General features: G+C 40.6%; 1 protein-coding gene across 3 annotated transcripts in view; it reads right to left on the bottom strand.

The window, feature by feature from the left end:
- LOC101545288 (death domain-containing protein CRADD) overlaps positions 1 to 14,255 on the bottom strand; it is a 363,451-nt gene that overhangs the window by 164,049 nt on the left and 185,147 nt on the right. The gene's annotated exons all lie outside the window — the stretch shown is intronic.

The raw sequence follows: 14,255 nt of genomic DNA, 5'->3' as shown, positions 1-14,255 counted from the left end.
CAAGTTTTCAATGAAAGCCCTCTTATAACTGAAGACAGTGATTAGTAATAAAGAAGAAAGTTCAATGCATATATACAATAAGTCAAAAGAAGAGTTATTAGTAGTCTCCACAATCACTAGCAATGTTTATTTACAGAATCCTGGCCTTTGCATTAATTCAAAGTACAATCTGCACTTTTTTTCTTTTGTGGTCTTTTAGTTTTTGTTTGGGAGCCGCACCCAGCTGTGCTGGGGGTTTAGTCCTAGATCTGTGCTCAGAGATCATGCATGCCTTGGGGGGCTCAGAGGGCCATATGTGGAGCTGGGGACTGAACCTGGGTCAGCCTCAAGCAAGACAAGCACCTTATCTGCTGTGCTGTCTCTCTGGCCCTGGGTTTTTAATTAAAGAAGAAAAACATTTTTCGAGATTTTTCCAATCTTTAAAATGAAAATCACTATTTTTAAAATACATCCCAGCTTCCAGAATCTTTGCAATTTTCCCCTTTCAAAACTATGAGCTTTATTTTTATTCATCTCTTTGGATTTTTGAAATTCAGTGACATTATCATAGCTCGGAGAACAAAAAAGAAAGAGAAACTGCCAACTGTAGGAAACAGTGTTAATGCTTTCAATTGTATTTTCCTAGAAAGATTCATGATACTGATACTTAATATTTAATCTTCATACTTTCCCATACACACACATCAGAAATCCTCCAATGTCTATGAGAGTTAGATAATCTGAAATCTCAGTGGTTTTCAACCACCAGTCCCAAATCTGGCAACGCTCCATAGGCACAAAAGGTTGAAAACTACTGGCCTACTGCAGTTATTAACTGGCCATCTGCTGACCAGTGTGCAGATGCAAAACAATGGAAAACCACTGAGTCTCAACAGTCTCAACAGTTCAAGTAACTTAGCCTCTCAGTTTATTCGATAGTTAAAGGATAATTTAATAAAACCTAAATAACCCAGTAAGTTAGATTTCAGCTTTTATTTTATAGGTGAACCCAGGGCCAAAAACATAATGAAGGATGTACTCTACCACTGTAAATCCCACATCCAGATTTATATGTGTGTGTGGGGTGTGTGTGATATACTTACAGTACATATGTTAAGATTAGTGAGTCTCACACTGAAATCTGTACTGAAGGTAAGCAGGGGAACCTTTTTTTTTCTTTTAGGGGCCACTCTCAGCAAGGATATACATATTTTTCAAAGAAGAGGCTACACATTATAGTCACCTCATTTGGGTATAGGAGAGAGGCGGTACGAAGGGGCAGTCAGCACTGTTGTCTCCGGAAGAAGCTGTCTGTCCAGTGGCACCTCACATCCTACTGTGCAAAGACCACTGCCAAGGTCAATCTGAAACAGCTGGGTTCAGGCATCTCTATAGGCAGATTTTCTGTGTATTTAGCCTGCCGGGGCACCGGTAAAAAACAAATATAAAAGTATTTCCAAACTTCCTACATCTTCTCAAGAGCACACTCTACCAAGAGAAATATGCTGAAAGACCCCACCAGTAACCTAAATGATGGTTCTCCCTTAAGACATATTTTAAGATCACCAAGGACACAAGGACACTTTTTTTTTCTTTCCACTTATTATTTTTTTCCCCTTTGCTTTTTTTTTTCTTTCTTTCATTCTTCTTCTTCTTTTTAAAGTCAGCTTCTCTGACTTAACTAGTGATTTTTATTCTGTTTGAATCTGGTCCCTATTACCTTTTCTGATTCACTGGGGGGAGGGGGTTGTGGGGGAGGAAAATGGCTTCTAATTCTTAAGAAGATAAAACAGGAGATTAACACTTTATGCTCAAAAAGAACAGCCAAAAGTTACAGTGATGTCAATTCCAATCTTTGCTGAGAGTTGTATTTTTTTCTGTTTGCTTTGGTGGGAGGCTAAAGTGTGTGTGTGTGTGTGTGTGTGTGTGTGTGTGTGTGTGTGTGTGTGTGTGTGTGTGTGTGTGTGGTGTGTAAAAGAAATAAAAGAAGCCTTTTCCTTCATGATTGATTGTGAGAAGAACCCTGTTTTGCCAGTTCTCGGTGTAGAGTTCATAGCAGTCAAGAGGCCTGATTCTCTAGGAAGAGTGAAGCTGGCACTGCATCTCATGGAAGATTCCACAAAAGGCTAAATTAGGATGAGATCGTCAGCAGGCTTGGAGAAGGCAGAGTTCCAGGGGTGCCTCCTTCAGGTCCTGATCTCCACAGCCGCTCCCTTCTCCAGCTTCCCACCCAGGCCTCCCATTCTCCTCTACCACTCAGAAATGAGCAGCACTGTTGTTTTGCTCCCACTGAAAAAAACAGCTAAGAAACAACATGACTGCCCCTTATAAGACAGGTCACGTGATCACCCAATTTAAATCTAGTTTTTACCGTTTAAAAAAAAACTAACAGAGGGGAAGATGCTTATGAAACTCCCCGATTTGCCTTTACAATATATCCAGTCCCTTCCCTTTTCGGCTTGCTGAATAACCAAATAAAATAATACAATGAGCTTTATTTTCTCACTCCCAAATCCTGTCTTAGTCCAAACTGCTAATGTGGCAGGTTCCAGCTGCCTAAATTCCCTAAACAACATTCTCTGCTCCATAAAAAGCATACAAGTGCAAGCACAGCAGTCCTGCTCCAGTTCTTAGAACTATAAACTGCCTACCCAGTTCTCTGGCCTGGGACAGAGTGGCGACGCAGCCAACTCCAAGTATCCGAGGCTCTCCGACCCGCTGAGGCAGGCAAGGGCAGACTAGGAGAGGCTGCTCTCCATTTCCCTTCGGACTCTGATGCTGATCTCTTGGCAACTACCACTACTCAAAAAGAACCTCCCTACCCCCGGGGCCCCGTCCCCTCCCACGGAGGAAGGCTAAACATTCAACTTGTACTGCTTTTTATGAATGCATTTATTTCACTAGGAGGAAGCAGACGACCTTCGGTGCACTAAAAACTTGAACAGGACAGAACAGTAAATATTGTAAAGTATAGTATTCGAGCCCTTTTAAAAGTAACTAATGAAATTTCAATATGTGTATAACAGTCATTGACTTTTTATCTGACATCTATAATAGATCTTTTTCTCTTTCTCTCTGTCAAAAATATTACCCAAAGCACATTAAGCATATATAAATGCTTTAATTAAATATATAAATTATATTATATATAATATATATGGACTGGAGCAATAGCACAGCCGGTAGGGCGTTTGCCTTGCACGTGGCTGACCCAGGTTTGGTTCCTCCATACCTCTTGGAGAGCCAGGCAAGCTACCAAGAGTAGCTTGGCAGAGCCTGGCAAGCTCCCCGTGGCATATTCAATATTCCAAAAACAGTAATAACGAGTCTCACAATGGAGAAGTTACTGGTGCCCACTCAAGCAAACCAATGAACAATGGGACAACAGTGCTACAGTGCTAACATATATAATATTATATATTATATCTATAAATTATTAACTGTATCACTGTATCACTGCCATCCCGTTGATCATCGATTTGCTCTAGTGGGCCCAGTAACGTGTCCATTCATCCTAGCCCTGAGATTTTAGCAGTCTCTCTTTACTCGTCCTTCCCAATGGTGCCGCATTAGAGGCTCTTCAGGGTCAGGGGAATGAGACCCATCATTGTTACTGTATTTGGTATATGAATATGCCACGGGGAGCTTGCCAGGCTCTCCCCATTGTGGGCAGTAAACTCTCGGTAGCTAACCAGGTTCTCCAAGAGGAAGAACTAGGCTACCAGATGTCATGCGACCGACCACATTGCGCCAAGCTTCCAGGAGCCTGGTTTTATAGTCTCTGGAAGTTGGCCACTGATGGAATTACATGGAGCTGGGGGGCAGTTTCTGGGTGTGAATTATAAATCATACTTATAAATTATATATAAATTATAGATTGTAAATTAATTATACATAACTATAAATTTATTATTTAAATGTATGCTATAATAAGTATTAGTATTATTATATTAGTATAATGTTAACACATATGCACACACATACATACACACACAAACGTAATGGGTCACTCCCAAACAATGCTTGGGCTGCATCACATTGCTCAGGAGTCCCTAGAGACACACCCTGAGGTACTGGAGGAGGGAGCCTCCTGCACAAACTAGTCATGTGCTCTACCACATGAACTATCTTCCAGGCTCCTACTTCAATTATTTTGTTTGTTTTTAAAGACACACCCAGTGGTGCTTTGGGCTGTTTCTAGGTCAGTGCTCTAGGGTCTCTCCAAAGATGCTTGGAGCCTTGTGCTACCAGAGATTGAACCCAGACTGCCTGCATGCAATGCATGTGCTCAGCCCTATCAGCTCGCTCCACAACCTGGTCTTAATTTTTTTTTTCTTTTTGAGTCATACCCAGCAATGCACAAGGAGTTACTCCTGGCTCTGCACTCAGGAATTACTCCTGGCGGTGCTGGGGGACCAGATAGGATGCTGGGAATTGAACCCAGGTTGGCCACATGCAAGGCAAACGCCCTACCCGCTGTTCTATCACTCCAGCCTCTGGTCTTAATTTTTAATACACCAAAGAAATTCCACAATCCATCCTGGCAATGCCAGAGCTTCACAGCAGCATTTATACTTGACAATCTAACAGTATTTCATTATTTGGATTTCCCCACACATATACACCATGCATATACATGTCTCCCTAACTCCTCAAGTACTATTTCTCTTTTTAGAATACCTTCTCCAATCCTGTCCAACAGTCAAATCTTATCTGTTATCCAATAGGTGGCCTTCATGCCTCCTTCCTTTAACTATCCCAAGTCATCACTGCCTCCTTTGTCCCTTCTACATGTGCTTACATTGTCCTTATCATATGTTCATTAATCTATCTCCCCTACTGTAATGCTTTTCAGTTGGGAACCACATAAACACTTAAGGGGCCCCAGGATATTACAAGGAGATGACAGGTAAAAATCACATAAATAGGGACCAAGGCAAGAGACTAATGGACCAATGGGTGTTGGGGGCAAAAGGGAATAGGGCGGGACTGGCAGTAAAGCTGAGATCCTTGAGTTGAATGAGATTAGCTTATGAAGGTCAAGATGAAGAGGCAGAGAGGGAACAGAGAGGTATTTCTAAGCCGAGGCAACAGCATATGCAAAGGCCTGACCACTGAGAAGAACAGCATGTTTCGTAAATGAGGAAAGCTCAGCTGGTAGAGTATCTGCTGGCAGAGGTGACAGGCCTAGAGTTCGACACTGGCCCTGCCCCACATACACTGAGTGATCCTGGGGGCCCTGCTGTGTGGGATCCCTGTGCCAGCACAGCGCAACTGAACCCCAGCACAACACAACTAGGTGTGTGCAAGCAAGCACCACAGGACAAGGTGTGCAAGCCCCGCCCACTACCAAGCATGCTCCCATCACAACCACATGCGTGAGCACTGCACCGTGCCCTCTATTCAGGTAAAATAAAATATTCCAAAAGAGATTGCACCCCTGTCCCTCCAGAAGCTGCAGAAGCCACACCCACATCCCACAGCTGCTGCCCTGTAAACTCATCAGCCCGATTTTAGACTCATGAACACATCTCAGAAGAGATGCAAAAAGAGATTCATACGTACACCAGCCTTGGTCTTCCAGGATAAAAACTCTGGAGTGCCCTCAGGAGGGCCAAGTGGGACAAGTCCCTGCCCTGCCACACGCATACCCCACAACTGCTGCCATGCGAACAGCCCAACTCCACGGTTTTATGACTAATTTCTGTAGAGACACCAAACCAAGAAAAATTCCAGGTACACCAGTTTTCAGGCTGAAAGTCTTACCCCACGCCCCCTCGCCCCTACTTCCAGAAGTCCTGGCAGCTACACCCACCTCCACATCCCACAGTCATTGCCATGCACACTCAGTTCTCCAGATCCTGGAGCCCGCAGCTGCAGAGACCTCCAAGTTCCACAATAGCCAGTAGGAGGCACACCAAATTAGATGGAAAAGTACCACAGATGCCGCCGAAGCTCAATAAACAGAAACTAACACAGAAGGCTTAACTAGCAACAAACAGCATAGCAAGCCCTCAGATAAGAACTGAATGATGAGATAGGACCATTTTCACAAACTTTCTTTAACTGAAGTATTTTTTTGATAATTCCATTAGCCATTTAGTTGTAACAAGCAATATAAAATAAATAATTTTGTGCCCGCTAAGGGTGGCAGGCTTGGGAGGTGGGTGGAAAACTGGGGACAGTGGTGGAGGGAAGGTCACACTGGTGGTAGAATTTTTGTCAGAATACTGAATGACCAGATTGTGGTCAAATATTATGAACAATTTTATAAAATAAAGTGTTTAAATAAAGCAGGGAGAGAGAGGTTGCACTATATATACTAGTAGAAACAACCCGAGACTTATTGTGTGCCAGATACAATGATGTTCTTTACAAAAATCATTATTTAATCCCCTCAGTAACCTTTTATGTTGGTACTCTTAAGATGAATAAACTGAGAGTGGGTAACTTGCCAATGGTTTAAAAATAAAAAATAAAACTACAAAGTAGAGTTTGGATTTTAACCTAGTTTGTCTGACTCAAATACTCATTAACTGCACCATAAGAATATCACTATTCAGATACTGCTGGTATCATTATAACTTGGACACTTTGGAAAGTGACTGTCATAACAAAAAGAACAGGGTAAATTAACCATTGTAAAGATAATTCAAAATATCTATTGCATAAAGCCACTAAGAGCCCATTAGTCTCTTAAGAGCCCATTACTAAACCATTTACTCAGGGATAGTCATCTTGGTTTTTTTTTTTTTCTGCCCCAGATGGCCTTACAGAAAAACTACAATCAGCATTTACATCTGTTTTCCACTATTCATTTGCTAAGCAACTAAAAAAAAAATGTTGTTTCTACAATCGAAATGGATTTAGGACCCTGTTTCTGAAATTACTAGTGCAGTCAAAGGGGGCTCACAACTCTGAGCATTCAAGATCTTCAGAGACAACAGCAAAACATGAACTAGTTACTTGGTCCACAATTTTTATCACCCACAGTGTCAAATGGCTGGGAGGATGTTCACTGCCACTCACAGTGCCAATTATTCGAGTGCCATATAAAATATTCATTTACACAGTTTTACGATAAATAGTGGCTTGCATCAAGCTTTTTTCGGCACTTTAAAAACTGTGACTGCTTCTCTATCAGAAGTAATACTTTTATAAATCTTGTGATTCCTTGACAGGGATAGCTCAGCTTAAATTTTTAAAAACTGCTAGCAACCCAATAAGGAACTTTGACCTTTTTGTTCTTTCTAGACTGGACAAACCTTGAGCTGACTTCCTTATAGCTAGTGAGTTTATGCGTGACAATTTCGCACTGACTGCATTTGTAAACCAAAGGGCTGGCAAACTATTAGCTCAAACATAATCAGTGAAAAATAAAAAGGATGGTGATTCTTAGGGAAAAAAAACATGTGGGAAATTATGTGTATGTGTGAACCCATCTATGTCAACTCACAAAGAGTAAAATGTCAATGCAGAAAGTACCTAAGCTGGATTATATGTGGGGGTCTGAGTTTGATCGTCTGAGGTTGGGGTCCCACATGGCCTCTGAATACCATCAGATACATCCCTAAAGTTTTTAAGTGCCCAAATATTCCCTGTTTGGAAGGGAATAATCGAAAGAGCTATGCTAGGAGTATCACATCTCACTCAAGTGAGAGAAGGAATCTGGAGTTCTGACCTCCATCGACGGTCAAGAATGAGGGATGCTGTCTCGTTTGCCAAGGCATCAAAAATCAGATGGGCCGGTCATGTAATGCGATTCAGAGCCGACCGCTGGACTAGAGCTGTTACCGACTGGATTCCACAGGACGTCAGGAGACCTCGTGGCCGCCCACCAACTAGATGGTCAGATTTCTTCGTCAAATCCCTGAATGAATGATTTGAGGTTCTTCCTGTTCCTGGAGCAAGCAGATATCATAGGGCTGCACTAGCACGAGAGAGGGACAAATGGAGATGTTACTGGCACCCACTCGAGCAAATCAAAGATCAACGGGATGACAAGTGATACAAGTGGTTCCCTAAGAAAATCAAAGGAAATATTCAGACCTGGCTCAAGTCTCCAGATTTGCGTTTAATCTTCAAGTTGAGAAATACCATAAGTATAGGGACATTATCGTCTTGTATATTTAATGTTTTTTTTAAACTAAAGTCTATGTAAAAGGCAAAAATAAATACTGCAAAAAAAAAAAAGAAAAAAGAAAATAACCACTTAAAATTTCACTGCTGTCAACACTGTGTCCCAGTCTAAATCTTGGCATATACATGCAGTTCTAAAACATAAAATTATGCCACAAATACTGTTTTGCAACCTGCTTTACTTTTCCATCCAACAATAATTCAAAAGTTAACAAACAATTCTACATCTTTGATTTTCCTATAACTTTGATTTTCCCATAACTAACCTAATCAATCTCCCTTTTCAAACAAATGAATTTCTCTCAATTTTCTACATTTATAAACAATACAATGTTGAACATCCTTGAATATGTGAGCGCTTGTGAAATCAGACCTATCAAATTCCTAGAAACAGACGTACTATGGCAAAGAATATGGCTTTTGATACATATTGCTGAACTGCTTTCCAGAATGATCTTGCCAACTGACACTCCCACCAACACTTTAAGGCTTCTCCACACCCTGACCTTTCCTGGCAATGAGTATTCTGCTTGACACCTTTGCCGATCTGATAAAGAAAACAAATGGTAAACTTTAGTTGCTTTCATTTGCATTTTCTTTCCAGAAGTATAGGATGTGTAAAGGCTGTAAAAACTGCATCTACTTAAGTGGAAGACCTTTCTTTGGAGCAAACATTTCTGGGTTGCAAAAGCTCTCTGCTCAATGTCTGATCTAAGATTACCTGTCTTAATTCCCAAATTTTAATGGAATCTCATTTCAAGAGGGAAATCATTGCATCAGACTAAGTACTTTCTTAAGCATCAAATGTAAAGCCTTCAGCTTTGGGTCTAATAAACTCCCCCATATTGATATGGACATTAACTCTTAACTTCATAATGTTTTGTTATATAGGGTTAATTCTTATGTAAGTTTAACCTCGCTCTTTTTTCTTTTTTCTTTTTCTTTTTCTGTTTCTTTTTTTTATTTTATTATTATTTTTTTACTTTTTTTGCTTTTTGGGTCACACCCAGCGATGCACAGGGGTTACTCCTGACTTTGCACTCAGGAATTACTCCTGGCAGTGCTCAGGGGACAATGTGGGATGCTGAGAATCGAGCCCAGGTCAGCCACGTGCAAGGCAAACGCCCTACCTACTGTACTATCACTCCAGCCCCTCTTTTTTCTTTTTAAAAAAGTTTTTATTTTCTGTCATGGTGTCATGTTTACCAAGATCTTTACTACCTCAAGATTATAAATCAAAACTGGATATATTTGTAAATATACATGCATATGTATATTCAACTCTTATATACAGGATTTTGAACAGTAAAATCTTTAATCAGTTAATTTTGTTATAAAGTAGGAAGTTAATTTTATCATTTTTGTTCCTATATGACAAGTAGATAACACCAACACCCTTCAGAAACTGCCTTGAAATGGTACCCCGACATGAAAAGTTCGATCATTCCTAACAGGAGATTTTTTTGAAATCAAAGTTATACTTTGAAAGCAAAAATTTTTTTGTTGATTTCTTTAAATCAGTGCTTCTTTAAATCTGGTACCAAAATTCATTTTGTAGCAAACTCTGACCTAAGCTAATGTGAAGCTATTTCTGGTCGTTATTTAATCCATTTAGTGCCACGAGTATTTTGCTTTGCTATGGAAAAATACATGAATTTGATTAGGAGAAGTCAAAAATTCTAAATTCTGAATCATGGTCAACCAAATCATTTCAAATCAGGAATTGGAGACACTTTTCAGAGAACTAAGTAAATATTCTGTTTCCATATATATATTTAAGCCTGACTTCCTATTATAGCTCTGTTATTCTAATTTTTTTTTAATTGTTAACATCCTCCGCCCCTCTCAGAGAGCCCGGCAAGCTACTGAGAGTACCGCGCCCTCACGGCAGAGCCTGGCAAGCTACCCGTGGTGTACTGGACATGCCAAAAACAGTAACAATGTCTCACAATGAGAGATGTTACTGGTGCCCGCTCAAACAAATCGATGAGCAACAGGATGACAGTGACAGTGACTAACATAATTGTTAACTCACGGCTGCTATTCCCAGAGGGAGCATAAAATGAGGCCCCCATAACCACGCCACTGGACTCCGCACCAGGGGTGCCCCAGAAGGGGGTGGATGAGAGCCCTCCCCGCCCCAAGGGACCCAACCCTGGCAGCCAACCTCCAGTACCCTACCGCCTCCACGCTCAAGGCCACCCTCCACATGCTCAGGCCAAACCTCCCGCATAAGTGAACATATTCCTGGACACATCATCATAAAGGGAAATATATATATACATATATATGCCTCTCAGAGAGTCCGGCAAGCTGCCAAGAGTATCCCCCCGCAGAGTATCTCTACTGCACAGCAGAGCCTGACAAGCTCCTCATGGCGTATTCGATATGCCATATACAGTAACAATCATCATCATCATCATCATCATCATCCTGTTGATGGTTGATTTTCTCAAGAGGTCTCAGTAACATCTTCATTCGTCCTAGCCCTGAGATTTTAGAAGCCTCTCTTTACTCATCCGTCCCAACAGTGCCACATTGGAGGCTCTTTCAGAGTCAGGGGAATGAGACCCATCATTGTTACTGGTTTTGGCATATGAATACAGTAACAATAATAGGTCTCATTCCCCTGACCCTGAAAAGAGCCTCCAATTGTTGGGAAAAGCGAGTAAGGAAAGGCTGCTAAAATCTCAGGGCTGGGACGAATGGAGATGTTACTGTCACCCGCTCTTGTAAATCCATGAAAAACAGGATGACAGTGATACAGTGATACAGTTAACATGATAAATCATGCTGATTTTGAGTGCCTAACTACTCTTGCAATTTCCAGGATAAACCCCACTTGTAATGATGTATGATCCTTTATTATTTTGCTAGGTTTAACTTAATATTTTGTTACGAATTTTAACATTTCCATTTACAAGTATGCAATTTTCTCTTGTACAGTCTTTTTCAGGTTTTTGTATCCAGATTATATTAGCTACTATTTTCTGAGTTTGTACGTTAATTTGTTTGATAATGTTTTGTTTTAATATTTGGTAACATGAAATTTATCATTCTTCATTCTTTACTAGTCTCAATACTTTTTCCTGACCTTTAAAATCATTTTATTAAATTTCATTACATTTTGGAATAATGTGGACCAAAAGTGACTACTGATACTTAATTTAATTATTTCTTCTCCCAATGAAGATAGTATGTTTCTCCATTCTAATTTTCTTTAATCTGCCTCAGTGTGGTACTGCCAAATTCTTGTTAGGTTTATTTCTATTATTTCTATTCACTGTAAGAGCACCTTTATTTTTCAACTCTAGTCATGTCTCTATCACTGCTTTGTTAACTCTGATTAGCAGTTGTGGAAAACAGGTATAATTATTGGCATATTTTTCCCTGGAAAGGATGGAGTGGCATGTGGAACAGGAGCTTTTCATCACCATTTCATTCATTTCACAAGCACCTGTTGAAAAATAAACTTTCTAGTAGGCATTAAGGATTCAAACTGTGGTAAAAGGGTCCCTCTTACGGAGTCACAGCCCATTAAATGGAAGGTCTCTGGGCTAAAGGCTTTACACTTATTACCTAAGAAAATAGGCAAGCACAGTATAGCATAAGCATAGTATAATGCTTATACTATGCAAGCATTATAGAATAGACAGCATGATAGACAAGCATGATAGAATAGAAATTCTAGTTTGAGGGGTTTTTTTTGTTTGTTTAGTTTTGGGTGTTTGGTTTTTTCTTTTCTTTTCTTTTCTTTTCTTTTTTTTTTTTTTTTTTTTTTGTCTTTTTGGGTTTGTTCTCATTTGGTTTTGTTTGTCTGGGGGGAGGAGAATGCCCAGCAGTGATAAGGGGCTGGCTCTGTACTTAGGGCTGACTCCTGGCAGTGCTCAGAGGACCATATGCTGAATCTGGACCTGGGTCAACCACATGTCCCTTCTCTGTAACTTCTGTACTTAACCTCTATAGTTACCATCTCTCTGGTCCCAAGTTCTGCTTTAAGGAGCCCAGGAGAACAGTAGGGAGCATTTCCCTTCTAAAGGCAACAATTAGTTTCAGGATAAATTTCCTAAACAGATTACCCTTGACTCTGCAATAGGTTCGAGCTTCTTGGTATGTACCTAGCTACAAGCAGAGATGCACCAAGAAGCTGCAGTAAGTCCTCCGGACTTAATGCAGACCATGAATCAAGTATTCTGTGCACCCTGCCTGACCATGTCAGAGAAATGCTCAGGGAGGATAATGGCAAATTTCTTTTATTTGCAGGCTCCCATCTTCAGTTGCCCGTGACTGAGCTGGGGAATTGGGTATCGTGAGTCAAAGAACTGCCCTTCTCAGACCCGGTCTCAGGAAAAGGCCATCAGCGTCAAGTTGAGTCATTACAGCTTCAGTTACTAATGGGCCTGGCTCTAGAATCCTTAAAGCCCATAAAGTGCTATCACTTATTTCTACATAGGAACATGATGTTCTGGGAGGAAATGACTCCATTTCATGCCTAAAATGGTAACAGAGCAAATGAAAGCAAAACTGCTGTGTGTCTCCAAGAGAGTGACAGGTTCTGGTAACCAAATAGCAAAGCTAGCAAAGCTGAGAGATTCCCTGCTTGAACTAGTTCCCCTTAGGCCTTAGCTGGGAATCAACTGTGGAATCATGCTCCGATGGTGAGGCCTTCTCAGAGGGAACACTGGGAGCAGGCCTGGAGGAAGGGGTGAGAATACAGTCACTGGTGCTAGCCCTGAACGGACCGACGGAATCTATCCAGTTCATCAAAAGCACATGTGGAGAGAACATATCTGTCTTCAACCCTGGGCATCCAAAGGCAAAACAAGTGAAATCACACCAAATGATTAATCACAGAAAAGTAATCTTTTCAATCACCAGGGTTAAGTTTCCCCACCTGAGAATTATAAATGAGACAAATTGCAGAACAGGATAATAAGAGTTCTTATTGAATGATGCAATCACACAATAAAAGGGCCTTTCAAAATCTGAATGTGGCTGGTGCTCAGATTTTGAGCCATTTTATACCCAGTGACAAAATATAAAGAAGAGCAACTCCCACGTTCCTGCTTCTTCATGTTCTCATGAAACTAAGATGGTAAAATACCAAGGATTTTTCTTTCAATACTTCCTGGTTTTAGCAATGGGGCCATCCCTCTATAACAAATACTTCTATAGTAAACCATCTTGTTTGTCATTCTAATCTCAAATGTCATAATTCACAACATTACTACCTTTTATTTTCTGCTGGACAAAATCAGACTTCTAGCTGGTAAAAATTCATGCACAGAATTATAAAGAAAAAATAATAATGTACAGTTCCTTATGCTTCGCTGGTCATGGTATTTATGTATTTACTAAATAATATTTTGCGTCATGAGAGCTGTGTCCTTCCCAAAAGAGCACTAGCAAAGCATGGTTCTGATACAAAAAGCAAGACCTCGAAAGAATAAAATGTGTAATTAAATATTAAAAATATTTATTGTTTCAAATAAGTTCTACAAATGTTGAGAGAGCCATTAAGGAGCCCAACTATTTACTTGTTGCTGATTCAAGAACATTAACCACAAGAACAATTAGAGCCAAAAATATCACAGACATTCAGGTTAACTCGTTAGGAGAGTCATGTGTCTTGGAGTAGTTCTTAAGTTTGAATAATGGTTCCTTGATGAATTTTCTCTGAGACTCTAAAAATGTTCATCTGTCTAAGCTTCCTTTTCTACAAAAAGGAGAAATAGCAACTTCAGAGTGAGCAGGGCACTGGTGGATTAAGAGAGAGAGGTAGATGATGTAGAATAACATTGGCTTGTCCTTTCTCCCTTGTCACGGGGAGCTTAGGTTTATCGGGTTACACCCATCACAGTGCTCCCAAGTCACTCCCATTCCTCTGTGTTTATTTTCCTGTGCTCTTCACCACCCCCCCAAACAGTTAATCACCTCTTTTCCCTAATGAGATTCTGTTAACTTGTAAGGTCAGATCTTTCTAGCACTGTAGAACTGTTGTCCCGTCATTCATCGATTTGCTGGAGCGAGCACCAGTAATGCCTCCATTGTGAGACTTGTTGTTACTGTTTTTTGGCATATCGAATACACCACAGACAGCTTGCCAGGCTCTGCCATGCGGGTGGGATACTACCGGT

This window comes from Sorex araneus, chromosome 10 (genome assembly GCF_027595985.1).
Source record: "Sorex araneus isolate mSorAra2 chromosome 10, mSorAra2.pri, whole genome shotgun sequence".
Taxonomy (NCBI): domain Eukaryota; kingdom Metazoa; phylum Chordata; class Mammalia; order Eulipotyphla; family Soricidae; genus Sorex; species Sorex araneus.
Note: the sequence above shows the minus strand (reverse complement) of the source record. Positions and strands in the feature narration are given on the sequence as shown.